The sequence below is a fragment of the Cetorhinus maximus genome, unplaced genomic scaffold, assembly GCF_964194155.1.
Source record: "Cetorhinus maximus unplaced genomic scaffold, sCetMax3.hap1.1 HAP1_SCAFFOLD_130, whole genome shotgun sequence".
NCBI lineage: Eukaryota > Metazoa > Chordata > Chondrichthyes > Lamniformes > Cetorhinidae > Cetorhinus > Cetorhinus maximus.
This window is the reverse complement of record NW_027596131.1, coordinates 696,754-714,483: the sequence shown is the minus strand read 5'-3', so window position 1 is coordinate 714,483 and position 17,730 is coordinate 696,754.

The window sequence follows — 17,730 nt, the reverse complement described above, 5'->3', positions numbered from 1 at the left end:
TCCAAGACAATTCCAGAGATCTCCGACCCTCGCAGTGAAAATAGCCTTAATCATCCCCAGTTTGAATGTGTGGAAGTTGATTGTGAAACAGTGTCCATATGGCCTTTATTATTCCATGAGGTGAAAAATCCTGACATGAAAAATCCTTTCAATTCCTCTTTAAACGACCTCTGAATCGTGTACGTTATAGTAATATCAGCTCTTATTCTTACCAACTGCTTTGATTGTGGACGCAAGCAGCTCAAAATGTTCTCATATGATAACTCCATCAACACAGGACTAAACCTAATAATCCTTGCCTGAACTACCTCCCATTCAATAATATCACCCGTTATCTCAGTCGATCAATACTGCGTGTGATATTGCACATTGGCTCTCACCAGCGTCGTATCAACACGCAGAAGACGATCGATTGTTCCTGCCAGTATCACTTTGCGGGCTGTACCTGTCTTGGAATATCACTGCTCAAAACTTCTCAGTTATTCATAACGAGGCAGCTAACTGCCATAGGAGGCTGCGCAATGTCAGACCTCTAACAATAAACAACATTAATCCGTTTTGCAACAACTTCAATCATTGTTTTGCTTTTCAATGATCTAAAATATTATTCCCTTCTGCCACGTTGTATGCCTCGCTGCCGAACTGAGTCTGTTCCTGTTTCTTTCACATAGTCTTCCCTGAAAGAATATGGATGAAGTTACAGCCTGTTGCCGGAGCTCATTGTGAAATGGAATGTATTGCTCTTATATTGAAAATATTTACAGTGCACCTGAGGGACTAACAACACTTTCATGTTAGTTGTAATCTAGGATGAGCAGTATCAATGTTTTGTTAAACAATCCCCCTGCTAAATCTACATTTTGCAATTACTACAATTGGAGTTTCAGTTAGGTTTATGGTTCTCTAAAAAGGAATTATATTTTGCGTGTTCTTTGTTTCGCAGACAGATTGAACAGTGCATGGCGTGGGATTGAATGTGCACATTATTGGCCTCCTGGGATATTTGTCAGCACAAGATGAGATGAAACATAAATAAAGAGAGATAATGCTGCAAAAATTCAGCGTGACAGGCAGCATCTGTGGAGAGAGGAACCGATTAAACGTTTCCCGTCCGTGCGGCCCTCCTTCAGCTCTGGAAGAAGAGTCATACCAACACAAAACGCTAATTCCGTTTCTTTTTCTACAGGTGCTGCTCGAGCAGCTGAGTTTATTCAGTGTCTTCAGTTTTTACTTATGATTTCCAGCATCCACACTATTTTGCATTTAACTTATGAGAGGAAACAGCATTCTTCTGAAAATTGGATGCATTCACTAAGGGAGATGGAGGCAAAGATGGGGAGCAGATTAAATAAGTGATGTCAATCACCCGTATATTTTTTTCTTTCTTGCAAATTAATGATTATGTACTGGCTGTTAAATTAATAAAATTAAATTGATCATATAGCCACGAAGCAGAGTTTCATTGAGGTTGAGAGAGGAAGGCATTGAATCTTCTTTCCATGAATCTGATCTACATTTTTTTGTATTTATGATGCACTATTATCTTAATGTATTTTGCATGAAATCGAAAGTTGAAATGTTGATATATTTTAAGAGGCTTGAAGAATCTCTTACTCAAGCTGGAATGTGGAGTGTGATTGTCATGAATAATCTCTATAGGCCGCGTATCATGAGATAATGATTGTTAAGTCTGCGCAAATACTAAATTATTGCTTGGTTTCTTCATTAATTACTCGATTCTGTGGACTTTCACCTGAAACATATGTGCTCTGTAGTTTTTTTCTTTTAAGTAATGGAACGGATTTGAACAAGAGAAAAAAGCAAGTTAACAAATAGAGACTGTGATCACCTGTTGAAATGTTAAACTTTTGACAAACTTTTCTAAATGAACAAAAAGAAATACACGCCGAAATTTACAGGCAAGTAGCATTTATGACTAGGATGCTCGCCCAGGATAATAACAATGAGTCAGATGTGAAACGGAGCAATACAACAACGATGTTAGAGGTATAGAGGGGACAACGGGAGATAACAAACGAAAAGTAATGAGGGAGATGAAAGAGAGAGAGAGAAACAGAGGATGCAAGTGAAAGAGAGATAGATTTGGAGAAAGAGAGGACGAGAGAGGCGGCGTTGGGGGGGGGGGGGGGGGTGGGGTGGGGGCGGTGGGGGTGGGGGTGGAAGGGGGGTGGGAAGGGGGGGTGCGTAGGGGGGAATACAAATGGGGTGTTAATGAGATAAAATACGGTGTGAGTAATTCATGGTGATGAACTTCTCAAGTCTCTTGAACGATGATTTGTGAGGGAAACTGAGATGAGGGCATGTGAAATATGTTGCAGGTTCGTTTAGTTTCACTGCTACACTCATTTGTTAAGTGTTTACCTCATTCGGTGAATGTTCTTTTCCTGGATATATGAGCAGAGTGAACAGGCATTATTGAACAATTTCTTTCAGATTCACTAATGGTGATATATTATTAGATAATGCTCTGAATATATGTATTTGCACAATTTCATCAAGGACGATGTGCATTATCTTCATTCTGTCCGTTTCTCATTTGTAAGCAATGGGACGTGAAAGATAAATTTCTTGAACGTATTTCAGGACCATCGTCCTGTTCGCCAACAACAATTATATTAGTTATCAATGGTTAAATATAATAATTGAGTTGTGTATATAGATGATCCATGTATTAGACTTCGCCTCATGTTTTTATTCCATATCAATCTTGGAATCTCAGTCTCTTATTACATTGCACTGAATCCTCTATTTTCTCATCCAACACTTAGGTTTACCCACTTTCCCAAACCAATTGCCAAGGCCTCCAATTCAGATCTTAGATGGCTCCGTCCCAATTTCCCGCAAAGGTTCAGTTTCTGGATGAATCTCCCAAACAATTCCCACACTCAATCTCTCTTCCTCATTCGCTTTGTGTGAACCAAGTTTAGCTTGCATAACCCTGAACAACTAATCAGTTGCTCTCAGTATGTAAGCAAATTTTCCTCATCAGCATGGAATCCAAAGCTGGTTTAAACAAACAATTTGCCTGCTTCCTCAATGACATTCACTCCTAGGCAATGGTTCGACGACCTCACTTTTCCCTTTCACTGCATCCAGTGGGCAATGAATTCAAATTAAAGACTAATAGATCTTCAAAACGATTTGACAATAAATTGAAAAAAATATCTTCTGCTCAAAAACATTTCATAAACGTTCCTTTTAGGATGCAACAGCAAAAGCATCCTATAACCTGACAGATTGGAATTTTGCTTCCATGGCTAATCATTGTTTATGTGTTTCATTACATTTCTCTGTTCCAGTGAACGTGCTAACGATTCTGATATTATTCAGAGGAAAGTGTGGTCTGTCAAAATGTATCAACCGCTACCTGTTGGGCATGGCAATGGCCGATCTGCTGGTCATCATCACTGATCCTATGTTAAGAGGGATATTTCGAATATACTTCCCAGGTTCATTTCTGCTCATTACTCCCGTTTGCTGCCTCAATATCTTCCTGGTTTTTGCAGCCACGACTGTTTCTGTATGGCTAACAGTGGTGTTCACCTTTGATCGTTTTGTGGCAATTTGTTGTGAGAAGCTGAAAACAAAATATTGTACCCCGAAAACGGCAGCTGTGGTTCTAACAACAGTGAGTGTGCTAGGCTCCTTAGAGTGTACCCCTTGGTTCTTCACATCTGAAGCTGTATATATAATTGATAATGTTCCCTGGTATTGTACCATTAAATCTAGCCTCATTAATTCCACTGCTTGGGCAGCATATGAGTTGTTTCACCGCATTTTGTCTCCCTGTGTCCCGTTTTTTCTAATTTCGATTCTCAACCTTCTGACTGTCAGATGCATTTTAGTGACCAGCAGAGTCCGGAGGGGTCTCCAGGGCCTCAGCAGTGGCGAGAATCGCAAGGATCCAGAGATGGATCATAGAAGAAAAGCTATCATTTTACTGTACAGCATAACAGGCAGTTTTTTAATGTTATGAGTGACACAGTTTGTATTTTATGTTTATCAGCGAATTACAGAACAATATGCTGTTTCTGCCACTGACCCCCTTTATATCACAGAAATAACAGCAATGATGCTGCAGCTTCTCAGTACATGCACCAACACGTGTATTTACGCTTTGACACAGGCGAAATTCAGAGAGGAGTTTAAGAAACTGTTGATATACCCATTCAAACTGCTTGTTAGATTATTTAAATATATGACCGAGACCTTGGATTTCAAGCATGAGAAATAAATGCCATTTGAAACACTAACGCCTTCAGCCTTCATTTTTAAATTGGCATTGCAAAGGCGCAAACATCTTCGTTGAGCTTATCCTAAGACTCTTGTTGAATTTTAAAACTCCGAAGAGAAGTCTTCAAAGTGTCCCTGCAGTGCTTCCTTTGTTTTCAATGAGAGCGCACACCAGTCTCAAATCCTCCATAGAAATTTCATTTGGTTAACTATTTTAAAGCATTTTGGTTGCATAAACCGGGTGGGACAGCTGTGTCTCTGGTGAAAGACTGAATGCTTGACGTGTCAGTTCAATGTCTTGTATTCTGCCCTGTCATCTGAGCTGCAAAGCTTTCCACAGGCAACTCAACTAAAAATGATTTCTCTTTATGACATGGTGTTTGTGCACAATCAGATTTTCAAACTTTTTGCAAATTTGACAGTCCTATTGCAGTGTGGACTTTCACTTAGGTAAGCGGGCAGATTTCTCTTCATTTCCAGGTTGATTTCAGGAGGCATCCGAAGATTACAGTTTTTATGTGTGATTTACATTCTTGCACGTGCCTCATTATCGACAGTGCGATTGAGTGCGCTGCCGAGATAAGTGAAGCCCTCCATTGCAAACACCTTGTGATCATAGACTGAAACATTGCGCCCTGGTGCAGACTGATACATTACTTCATTTTTCGTCATGATGATCATGAGATACAAGTTGTTGCATGATTGGTGGGCAAGTCTGTGCTACCTGCATTCCCAGCTCTGAACTGGTAACACGCGCACAGACATCTGAAAACACAAAGTGATGAAGAATGTTCTTAGACACTTTGTTCATTGCCTGCAGTAGTCGCAGGATGGTGAGATTTCTGCTTGTGCGATATTTCATTCCAATGTCAGCATCGCCATAATGGAGGGCATTGTGGAGAATGGGGAGATAAAATGAAACATGCTGAAGAGAGTCGATTCCAGCACACAGCCCTGTTTAACTCCATTAGTGACTGGAAACAGGTGAGTAGACTTACAGTCATCCAGGGAAGGTGTGAGCTTGGCGTCGTGGAACGGTTGAACCAGTGTGATGAATTTCTCAGGCAGCAGAATGATTTCCTGACCTTCTAAAGCCTCTCAAGGCTGACTTGTGTCAGCTAATCATAAGTGGCTTAGAAGCCAGAACCTTGTTCTTGACATTACTAACCCGATGAGTTTGAGCTGCCTTACTGCAAGAGCCATGTCAGTGATTCTAGGACTATTGATTGAACTGCAGTCTCCACTGGCAGCAGATCCTGGTCGACGTTATGCACTAAGACGATCAGAACGATTATGGCGAAGGTTTTCGGAGAGAGGAAGTGGCGTGAGATTTCAAAATGATTGTTTGATGGTTGGCGGGTTACATTCCATTAGTGCAGCTTGGCAATTAGGTACCTTGTATTTTTTTGGAGCATTCCCTGTCCTCCTCATAGGGGGAAAGATTTTAATTAGGCTATTAACGAGGCATTTGCATCCAGCTATTTGGACAAACGTTGGGACATCATCAGCTTCTTTACGTTTAACTATAGACAGAAGACTGACAGTTTTATTCGTTTTCTGTTTGGTGGAAGGTTTATCAAGAGAACGGTTAATGGAAAACCTATCTCTCATTGCTGTATGAAAGCTGCATGAGAATGTTTATTATTGGGTTCCGCCCATCTTTGTAGATTTTGTTTTTGTTCTTCCAATGGTTCTGGCACATAGGCGCCGAGGACTGTTGACAAATCAACCAAGGCTTGTGCCTTCAAGCAGTTTTCGAGCATCATATGAACTCTTCTATCTTGTATTGTCCTCAAATTAGGAAATTTATTCGCTCTTCTGATTGAATCATTCGTCTTACATCTTTCTGAGCCTGCATCCTTCAATCCTGCAGAGGTTTGAGAAGGCTACGTGCTTAGATTTAGTGGACATGTGATTGTGCAAATACCAGTAAATGTAGTGATTCTCTTCCATTTGTTATTGGATCCGCTCATATTTTTCATTCAACAAATGTAGATTCATACGAACGGTAAGACAAAGGTCATGTACAGCACTGGAAACATTGCAGTCCTGAATCTCGCTCACTCCTCCTCAATTCACTGTCACATTTTCACTGTTATTTGCGACTCCGGAGTTCTGTGAGAAAGATTCCTACTTGCCTGCCTGTTTCAAACTTGAGACTTTGCGAAACTTGTGCACTTTAAGATCTGGCAATGTCAAGTTGTGAGACAAAAACGTCTATGTTTGAAAGGCTAAGACAGTGGTCAGCCCAGCAACCAACGCCTCACATGGCTTCATTATCCGAACACCCTACCTGACCTGTGCCTGGTGATGACATGGTCAATTAAATGCCAGTGCTCAGAGCTGGGGTTCACCCAATGTCCAGTGTTCCAATTGGAGTGGCGGAAAACCGTGTTGGTGATTAAAAGGCCAGGTTCTTCACCCATCTGCACCACGGCAAAATTCCAATGGCAAGTTTCTCGTGAGCCCTTCCGATAAGATCTAGTAGCAGAAAGACCATAAGACATAGGAGAATAAATTAGGCCAATCGGCCTATCGAGTCTGCTCCGCCATTCAATCATGGCTGATAAGTTTCTCAACCCCTTTCTCCGGCCTTCTCCCCGTAACCTTTTATAACCTTAGCAATGAAGAAGCCATCTATCTCCGTCTTAAATACACTCAATGACCTGGCCTCCACAGCCTTCTGTGGCAAGGAATTCCATAGATTCACCACTCTCTGACTAAAGAAGTTTCTCCTCATCTCTGTTCTAAAAGGTCTTCCCTTTTCTCTGAGGTTGTGCCCTCGGGTGCTAGTATCTCCTACTAACGGAAACATCTTCCCCACGTCCTCTCTATCCAGGCCTTTCAGGATTCTGTAAGTTTCAATCAGATCCCCCCTCATCCTTCCGCAGTCCATCGACTATAGACACAGAGTCCTCAAACTTTCGTCATATGTTAATCCTTTCAATCCTGAGATCATTCTCGTGAACCTCCTCTGGACCGTCTCCAGGGCGAGAACATCCTTCCTGAAATACGGGGCCCAGAATTGCTCACAATATTTTAAATGTGCTCTGACCAGAGCCTTATAAAGCCTCAGCATCACATCCCTCCTTTTATATTCTAGTCCTCTCGAAATAAATGTCAACATTGCATTTGCCTTCCAAACTATCGACTCAACCTGCAATTTAACCTTAAGAGAATCATGGACTAGGACCCCCAAATCCCTTTGCACTCCAGGTTTCCGAACTCCCTCCCCATTTAGAAAATAGTCCATGCCTCTATTCTTCCTACCAAAGTGCATGACCTCACACTTCCCCACGTTGTTTTCCATCTGCCACTACTTTGCCCATTCTCCTAACATGTCCAAATCCTTCTGCAGCCTCCCCGCCTCCTCAATACCACCTCTCCCTCCACATATCTTTATATCATCTTCAAAACTAGCCAGGATGCCCTCAGCTCCTTCATCTAGATCATTCATGTATAAAGTGAAAAGTTGTGGCCCCAACACTGACCCCTCCGGAACTCTACTGGTCACCGGCCGCCATCCTGAGAAGGACCCCCTTATCCCCACTCTGTGCCTCCTGCCAGACAGCCAATCTTCTATCCATGCTAACATCTTGCCTCTAACGCCATGGGCTCCTATGTTACTGAGCAGCCTCCTGTGCGGCACCTTGTCAAAGGCCTTGTGAAAATCCAAGTAGATAACATCCATTGACTCTTCTTCGTCTAACCTACTCGTTACCTCCTCAAAGAATTCTAACATTGATGAAACCAAGCTCACTTTGCCCGATTTTATCATGCACTTCCAAGTATTTTGAAATCTCATCCTTAATAATTCACTTTAAAATCTTAGCAACGACCGACGTCAGGCTAATCGGCCTGTAATTTCCCATCTTTTGCCTCACTTCCTTCTTAAACAGGGGGGTTACATTCGAGATTTTCCAGTACTCTGGGACCCTCCCTTACTCCAGTGATTCCTGAAGGATCACCACTAACGCCTCCACTATCTCTTCAGCTATCTCCTGCAGAACTCTGGCGTTGTAATCATCTGGTCCAGGTGATTAATCCAACATCAGACATTTCAGTTTTCCTAGCACCTTCTCCTTGATAATGGCCACCAGACTCACCTCTGCCTCCCAAATCTCTTGAACTTTGGGGATGTCACTCGTGTCTTCCACTGTGAAGCCTGACGCAAAGCACTTATTCAGTTCCTCCGACATTTATTTGTTCCCCACTAATACTTCTCCAGCGTCATTTTCCAGCGACCAATGTCCACTTTTGCCTCTCTCTTACCCTTTGTATATGTAAAAAAAAACTCTTGCAATTTCTTTTTTGTTACTAGCTAGTTTACACTCATATTTAATCTACTCCCTCCTTATTTCTTTTTTAGTTGTCCTCTGTTGGTCTTTGTAGGCTTCCCAATCCCCTGGTTTCCCACTGCTCTTCGCCGCATTGTATGCTTTCACTTGCACTTTTTTTCTGTCCCTGACTTCCCTTGTCAGCCATGGTTGCCTCGTCCTCTCTTTAGTATGATTCTTCTTCCTAAGGATGAATTGTTGCTTTGTCTCCCAAATTACTCCCAGAAACTCTTGCCATTGCTGTTCCACTGTCTTTCCTGCTAGGCTCATCTCCCAGTCAATTCTGGCCAGCTCCTATGCCTGGTGATCTGTAGCAACCCATGTGATGAAATCACCAAAAATGATTAACTTGACTGATATTGGGTAGAAGAAACCCACGTTAAGCCTGTCATTTTAAAATGCGTGCTTTAACCCTTCAGTGCTGTTCTTGGACTGGATATGCACTCTTACGAGAGTTGTTTGCATGCTGTACTGCAGCGGCACTTCAAGCGCCAACACACCATCATTAACACGCTTGAGAAGGCAAGACAACTTATTGGCATGATTGTTCATGATAACAAGCACTGTACAAGCTTCCCGCCATTTTACTTTTCCATGGTCTTTAACATCATGTGTGGCCTGAGCTTTCCTTCTTTGGACCCTCCTCAGGCCGGCGAAGTTCCCTGGTTCTTTCGATCTGTAAGTGCAATTAACTAGCTAACAACTTAGCAAATAAACTCTTGCTGCAATGTGACGGCTCTAATTTTTAACTTGAGAGTGCGCCTGTGCAATTCATCTTAAGATCCGTGTCACATTTTATTGATTTAATAATTAATAACCTACTTCCGTACCAGTGGGACCTCCGGTTGCGCCCGTGGCTGAAAGAGACAACTGTCAGGGAATTTGGCCCAGACTCTCCCTCATAGCAGGAAGTGAACAGTTTGATCCTGAGAAGTGTTGCTCAATCGCTTAGTGCCGGCTGATTTCCCCTTCGGTTGCCATTCAGATTGGAAATGTCCCTTTGACTGAACAGCCTGACTGCAGGTCCGTGGTTATAGCACCCACTGCATCGTGAACTGTTGCTTCATCCCCATCCCATTGTCACTAGAGCTTGTCATTGAGAGATGTTGCATCACAAATAATAATAATAAAAATGATGAGCATGCTTTGTTGATGAGTTGGAATGCAGTGAGTGAGAATAGCTGATCGTCAGCCTCCAACTCTCCTCCAGGAACATGTGGATGCAGTAAAAAGTGCGGCCTGAGCGGCTGGAGGCCGCTCCAGAGGTAAAGGGTGCTCAGGATGTCTCAGGGCCTTTGTGAGCTCTATGCATTCCCAACCCGCGATGATCCCCAATCAGGACCGTGGCCATTGAGGATGGCCCGATTCGCCGCTCTCTTTGGGGTGGCTAATAATTTATGGTCCTCACATTCGAAAAACTCTCAGCTGTTGCATGAAGTTGCTGTTGACACGCGCCAGTGGCCACGCAATGGTCAGCTGCTTCGACGGGTGGACCAAGGATTTCGGCGAGTTGGTTTTTGTCCACCCTGTCATTTGAATAATGACCCCAGTGGACTGGGTGGATCAATCCAACCGGGGAGCAACAAGGCAGGTAAATACAGTAAATGTAGAATGTCGATATGTTGCCTTTAACAAACAATGGAGCTGTTTGTGAAAGTTGCACTAACGAGAGAGTCCAGAGGGAGCCAGGAAAGGAAAGAAATAAATAGACACAGGGATGGCACCCAGAAAGCTAAAGACAGACAGGACAGAAGTTGTCGATCAAGACAAATCGCTGAGTGGTAGGAAACGTCAGGAAGTGACATGGAAACAGTAATTTAGGAAGAACAGAAGAGACAGGATGAAGAAAACTAAAATATTAAAGAAAATCCAAAATGAACATGAACTGGGGGGACAGTGAAAAGGAAAGGACTTGAAGCCAAGAGCAAACAAGATGGAGGAAGGCAAGGAGGAGGAGGAAATACACAGGATCGAGTTATAGATTCATTAAACACAGAAATAGAATATAAATTAGGAATATATTATCAACGGTTGGGAAAGTTGAGAAGGGAACAAAGATGAAGAAATTAACTGATTGCAGAGAAACTGTTAGTTAAACGGAACATTTGCGTCACAGGTATACAAAAGGGGTAAATGTGAAAGGTTGTGAAAGGAAGCAGAAATGAAATCCGGGGAAGGTTGAGTGAAGATGATTAAACAGGTGGAGTATTCGGGGAGACAGTAAATGAAATAACAGAAAGGGACTGAGAAGAGGAGAGAACTGATACAGAAGACGTCACTTAAAGAGAAGTGGAGCCACAGTGTGCGGCAGAGCAGGAATATGATCCAGAAACATTCACAGAGTAAAATCCCAGAAAAAAAGAGGACATCTTTCATTACACGTTTTGTTGCTTAAAGTTGCAGACATTCATCAATTTTACATTAAGTTAACAAGATAACTCTGAACAGCTTCCCCCAGACGAGTCTCCACCAACGCCTTTTTTCTTTCTTCAAAATGTTCTCCATTTAGGTCATTTCCAAAATAGGTAACCAGAGCAACACTGACAATGGGTTTTAAAACCTGGACCGGCGCCGTTAGTTTTCTCTACTGCAAGGGGCGAGATTTGCATCGTTTTAGAGATCGTTTTATAAAAACACTGAGGAAGCGAAGTATCTTCACAGGGACTGAAAACATAACTGAGAAGCAAACATATTAAGAAGACAATGTTGTATGAGCGAGTAAGTTCAGCACGGAGAGATCAAATAATATGTAGCCTTTCATAAATATTAACTTCTAAAAAGAAACTGTTGGGCTGTGCAATGCCAACCATCAGACGGGCGTTAGAGTTCACGCTGAATTCTAACTGCGCTCTCTGGAGGACGAGCAAGAAAGTCACTCAGTGTGGAATAAATGATTCTGCTCAACAGTACTGCAGGAAATTGACAAGGGACTCCTTTCAATCTGTAATAATACTAGCAACATTCAAGCTGGTGTGATTTAGCAGCAGATTCTTGTGTATTGCTTGGTACATAGTCCATATAAACCACATCCCTCGATCCACTTCATCATTTCTTTAGTGAAATCCTCGAAAAATTCAAAGCATGATTTCCATTTCGTAAATGCATGCTGTCTCTGTCCGATTCTGCAACTGCTTTCCAAGTGCCTTCTACTAATTATTTGAAAATGGCCTCTCGAATTTCCCCACGACCGATGTCAAGGTAAATGACCTTTAATCACCTGTTTGCTCCCTACCTCCATTTTTAAATAGCAGGTTTACATTCGCTACACTCCAATCTTTAGGAACTGTCCCTGTGTCTATAGAACCAATGAACACGCTATTTCTGTTGACACTCCCTTCTGTAGTCTGGGATGTAGATAATCAGGCCCTGGAGATTTAGCGGCCTTCAATCCCATCAATTTCCCCAACACCATCTCACTGAAGCTCTGTTTGAATTTGTCCTTCATTTCCAAAGACTATCGATTTCCTTATTCCTCTTTATGTATTTTGTTTCTGTCCTTGATTCCCCCTGCTCTGGCTTTTGCATAGGTTCCCATTCCCCTGCCATTTTAGCTTAAAGCTTCCCCAACCACTCAAGCAAATATTCCCCTTTATGTAGGTGTAACCCTTTCTGTTTGTACTGGTCCCATCTCCCCCAGAAAAGTTGCCCATGTCCCAGGAATCTGGAGCTCTCCCCCTCATATAATCGCTTCAGCCTCCTTTTCATCGGATATATCCTACTACTTCTACTCTGACTAGCACGTGACACTGGCAGTAACGCTGCGATCAATACCATTGAGGTTCCACTTTTCAAATTACTTCCTATATTCTCTTTTTAGAACCACGATCCTTTTTACCTGTGTCGTTTGTGCCAATGTGTATCACGCCTTTCACCCTCACTTTTCAGAATGTCCTGAAGCTGCTCTGAGATATCTTTCGCCCGAGCACCAGTGAGGCAACATACCATCTTGGAGTCTCGTTTGCGGCCACAGATACGATGATCTATTACCCTTACAATAGAATCCCTTATAAATATCGCACTCCCAAAAATGTTTACTTCTCCCTTGTGGAGCAGAGCCAAGCACAGTACGGCGAATTTGGCTTTTGTTGCTTTCACCAGAGAGACCGTTCCTCTTAACAGTATCCAAAGCGATATATCTGTGTTAAAAAGGAATCACAACTGGAGATCCCTGCAATGCCCGCCCCGTCCTTTTTCTCTGCCTAGTGTTCACCCAATGCATTCCTGCCTGTGTACCTTTAGCCTGCGGTGTGACCACCTCTCTATACGTGCTATCCACGATACTCCCCACCGCGCGTGTGTTCCACAGTGTCCCCAGCCGCCGTTCCAGCTTCAGAACCCGGGCTTCCAGGAGCTGCAGTTGGAGACACTCTCCACACACATGCAAGCTCTGGGCATTGGAAATATTCCTAGCTTCCCAAATTAACTCATCTAACTCCTCCTAAATCATTCTATGCTGCTGACCTTGCTATGACACGGCACTGGCTGTGTTCCAGGCGGGCCCAAATCCATGAGGGGAAACTTGGTTCCGCGAATAAAACTGTTTTGTTATTTGTGTTTATAACGAGAAGACTGAACAGTGAAATGATAGGTAATGAATCCATTAATAACTTTAGACTTTTAACGTTTTCAATTTAAATGAAAACAAAAGAAAAGATGTCAACACATGCAGTTGCTTAATACTGTAATAAATACTAAAATTCCTTTGTAAACTGACTGCCGAGCCCGCCGTCTTGTAAGGCAACAGTGCAAAATAGATTTTAAATGTGGAAAGACAGGCCAGCTCAGTTATCACCTTTTAGGGCTGGACACAGCAGAATCATGAAGACAGGGCTCGAGGCTGTTTCGTAATCTTCGGCTGGATGTCCCAGCGCAATCTCACAACAAAGCCTTTCACTCTCCATTCTATACCTTTTCTCTCTTTTGAATCTGTACATTCCATTGTCCCATATGCCTTTGAAAAAGTCCTTTTCCAGAATATAAATACTTCATGGTATTAATGTTGTCATAAACCTTTGGGATAAATAACCACACTGCTAGAGCTCACCTAGTTAGGTGTGAACATCCTGCTACGTCTTTGAAATGACAACTACAGTGGTGTATCTTAAAATACAAATTCCCCTCAAAACTTACATTCTAATTCCTCAGACATGTTTACATATGGGGCATTTCAAAAACATCCCTAACTTGTTTTCATGCTTCCAAACCTCGAAAGCAGCCGTCTACAATTCATTAATTCACTCACATACACTCACATATATACAAACACACACACATACAAATACAAACACACATACAGACACACACACATACAAAAACACACACACACAAATACAAAAACACACACACATACAGACGCAGACACACATACACACACATAAACTCACATACAAACACACAAAGGAAAACACAAAAACACACAGACACAAACTATACAAACCCAATTAATAAACTTCCTTGCCAAATAAAGAAAAATAATATTATTAATCTTAATATTACTCTCCTAACTGCCTCACATCCAAAGAGCGATGCTCATTTGATCAATGCTCTATTAATAAAGAGGACACTCCTGAAATCCCCAATGGATATATTTGTGTCGATCTTTACTCTACTATTCCGGAAGTGAGTTTTGATACTAGCGACACAAACAGTGCATCCTGATTTGAACTGGCAGCTTGTAACTATTTTTAATCAATATTCAGCCATGATCTTCTCAAATGACTGAGCAGGCTCGAAGGGTAGAATCACCGAGTTCAAATCTTAAGTCCGATGTTGATACATAGCTTCGCTTTCAACAATTTTGGAACATAGGTTACACGCATGGAAGCAGAAGGGAGAAAGCAGGATAACTTCCCTACATTTGGCTTTACCAAGGAAGAGTATATCGCCACAAGCAAAGCGAAGGAGAATGTCATTGTAGAATTTAATTTAATAAAGTGGATGAAGATTTTTACAGGTGATATATTCAATAAGTTGTATGTAGATGACTAACCATGAGGACCTGAGGAGATGCAGCCGAATAGATTGAGAAAACGGAGGGCGAATATTGTGATGGCGCTGACGCGAATCTCCCAATATTCCTCAGATACATGATCGGTTATGGAAAACAGGAAAATGATGAATGTTGCATATATAATAAAGATAAAGATAGTCAAACGGAGACAGAGAGACAGGGAAAGAGGGACAACCAGAGAGAAAGAGAGAGAGAGACAGAGATAGAGGAGGAGAAATAGGGAGAGATATAAAGAGCTGGTGTTGCTGATCGCTTGGAGGGGGCGGGAGAGCCCACTGGGCCATGGGTGAGACAGTGAGACAGCCCGCCTCGGAGTCTGTGTAACACACAGAGGGAGCTCGGTATGCTCTCTGCTGAGTGTCGTGACTTTATGCCATTTTCAAAAAATCAGTAGCACATAACAAATTATTAATCATAATCAAAAACACTCGTTGAAGATTAGCACTCCCACTGAACTCAGGAAGGTGCAACATTTGACAGGGACCAGAATATAATATTACGGCACTCGCTGAGTTTTATGTCTGCATCATTATATCGCTCGTGCTACAGTTGTCGGTAAAGCAACCCTAGAGACTGTACCTAGGTTACAGAGCCATGGACCATGTATATTAGGTAAATAATTGGGGAGACTGTCACTCAGGTCTCAGAGCTGGTGGAGCAGTCACTATTGGAATGGTTTGGGGAGATGCTCACAACAGGCTGCAAAGCCTGTGGCCAATCATATGTAGCCATTGATTGAGGAGACTATCACCCAGACTACGGAGCCGGGGTCAGTCTCTATAGGAATTGATTGAGGAGAATGTCACTCCGGTTACAGAGGCATGGGCCAGTTAGTACTGCAATGGTTTGTGGAGATTGCCACTCAGGTTACAGAGCCTGCTGCCGCCAAATATAATAATTGATTGGGGAGAAGGTCACGTAGGTAACAGAGCTGGGGCGAGTCAGTAGACTAATTGATTGGGGAGAAGGTCACTCAGGTAACAGAGCCTGGGCGAGTCAGTAGAATAATTGATTTGGAGTCTGTCACTCAGGCTGCAGGACCAGTGGCCCTATTAGTGCAACAAATAATTGGGGAGACTGTCAATCAAGCTGCAGAACCGGGGGCCAGTCAGCATGATATTGGGTTGAGGAGATTCTCACTCAGGTTACAGGACCGGGGGACAGTCAGTATATTAATTGATTGACGAGGCAGTCACTCAGGATACAGAGCCAGGGGCCACTCAGTATAGTAACTGATGGGGGAGACTGTCATTTAGGTTACAGAACGAGAGGCCTGTCGGTATTGTAATGTATTTGGGGAGACTGTCACAGAGGTTACAGCGCCAGGGCCTGACACTATGGGAATTGATTGAAGAGACTGTAATATCGTAATAGAGTGTTGTGATTGTCAGCATCTTTGCAGAGACATAGTCCTGTCACTATTTTAACAGAGTGGAGAGACACTCAGCATATTTAGATCATGGGGTCTCTCACAATCGTAATAGAGCGGAGAGACTGCCAGAAATTTTACAGAGCTGTATTTTGTCACTATATTAACAGAATGGGGTGACTATCAGTGTGTTTACAGAGCCCGGGGACTGTCACTATAGCAACAGAGTTGGGGAGACTACTGTATTCTGACAAAGCCAGGGCCCTATCACAAACATAATGGACATCGCAGACCATAAGGTTCACTGGAGCGCCCCGGGCTTGCTAAATAATTGAATGGGGAAACTGTCAGATATTACAAAGCCAGGGGCCTGTCACAGTGATAATAGACTGGGGAGCCAGTCCGGATGTTTCCAGAGCCGGGTTCTCCAACTGTTGGAATAGATTGAATAGACTTTCAGTAAATTTACAGATACGGGGGCCTGTCAGTACAATAATTGATTGTTGGGACTGTCAGAATGTTTACAGAGCAGGGGGCCTCTCAATGTTGTCAGAGACAGGGCCAAATGTCAAAATGTGTACAGAGAAGGGGGCTTGCCACTAAATGAATAGAATGGGCAGACTCTGAGAATGTTTACAGAGCCGAGGGCCTGTCACTGTAGTAATAAAGTGCGGACACCGCCAATACATTTACAAAACTGGGGCCCTGTCACTATAGGAATAGCCTGCGGAGATTGCCATATTATCTACAGTGCCGTGTGTCTGTCAGTATATTAATAGAGTGGGAAGATGCCCAATAGTTTTACAGTGCCGGGGCTATCACGATAGGCACAGAGTTGGTAGACTGTCGTGTGTTTACAGAGCCTGGGAATTGTCACTATATTAATATAGCGGGGAGACTGTCAGTCTATTTACAGAACCAGGGTCTATCTATAGGGAGAGGCTGCGTTGGCTGTTATTATGTTTGCAGACCCGGGGACCTGTCACTATACTAAGAGAGTGGGAAATATGTCAGTATGTTCATCGAGATGGGGGATGTCACGATTGTAGTAGAGAGGGGAGACTTTCAGGATGTTTAAAGAGCCGGGGACCTGTCAATATACTAATAGAGAGGCTGGACTGCCGGCAATTTGATAAAACTGGGCTTCTTGCTCTACAGTAATAGAGTGGGTAGTCTGTTAGAATGTTCACAGAACCTGAGCCTGCCACAATAATTATGGAGTTGGGGAAACATTCAATATTTTTACAGAGCTGGTCGCAAGTTATTGCAGTAATAGAGTGGGGAGACTCTCAGTATGTTTACAGACCCAGGGGCCGTCACCATATTAAGAGAGTGGGGAGACAGTCAGCATTGTTAAAGAGCTGCTAGCCTGTCAATATACTAATAGAGAGACTGGCCTGCCGGTACTTTGATAGAAAGGGGGTTCTTTCACTACAGTAATAGAGTGGGGAGACTGTCAGTATGTTTCCAGAGCCGTGGCCTGTCTTTATAGCAATAAATTGGGACACTTTCAATAATTTCCGAGAGTCAGTGGGTTTCAGGAAAGCAATAGAAGGGAGAGATTGTCAATATGTTCATAGAACCGAGGGACTGTCACTACCCTAATAGTGTTGGGAAACGGAATGTTTAGAGAGCCAGCAGCCTCTCACTATTGTAATATATTGGGGTGACTGCCAGTATGTTTAAAGCGCATGCCGCCTGTCAGTATAGTAATAGCGTGGACAGTTGGTTAATGTTTTGAAAGACCTGCGTCCCTGTCA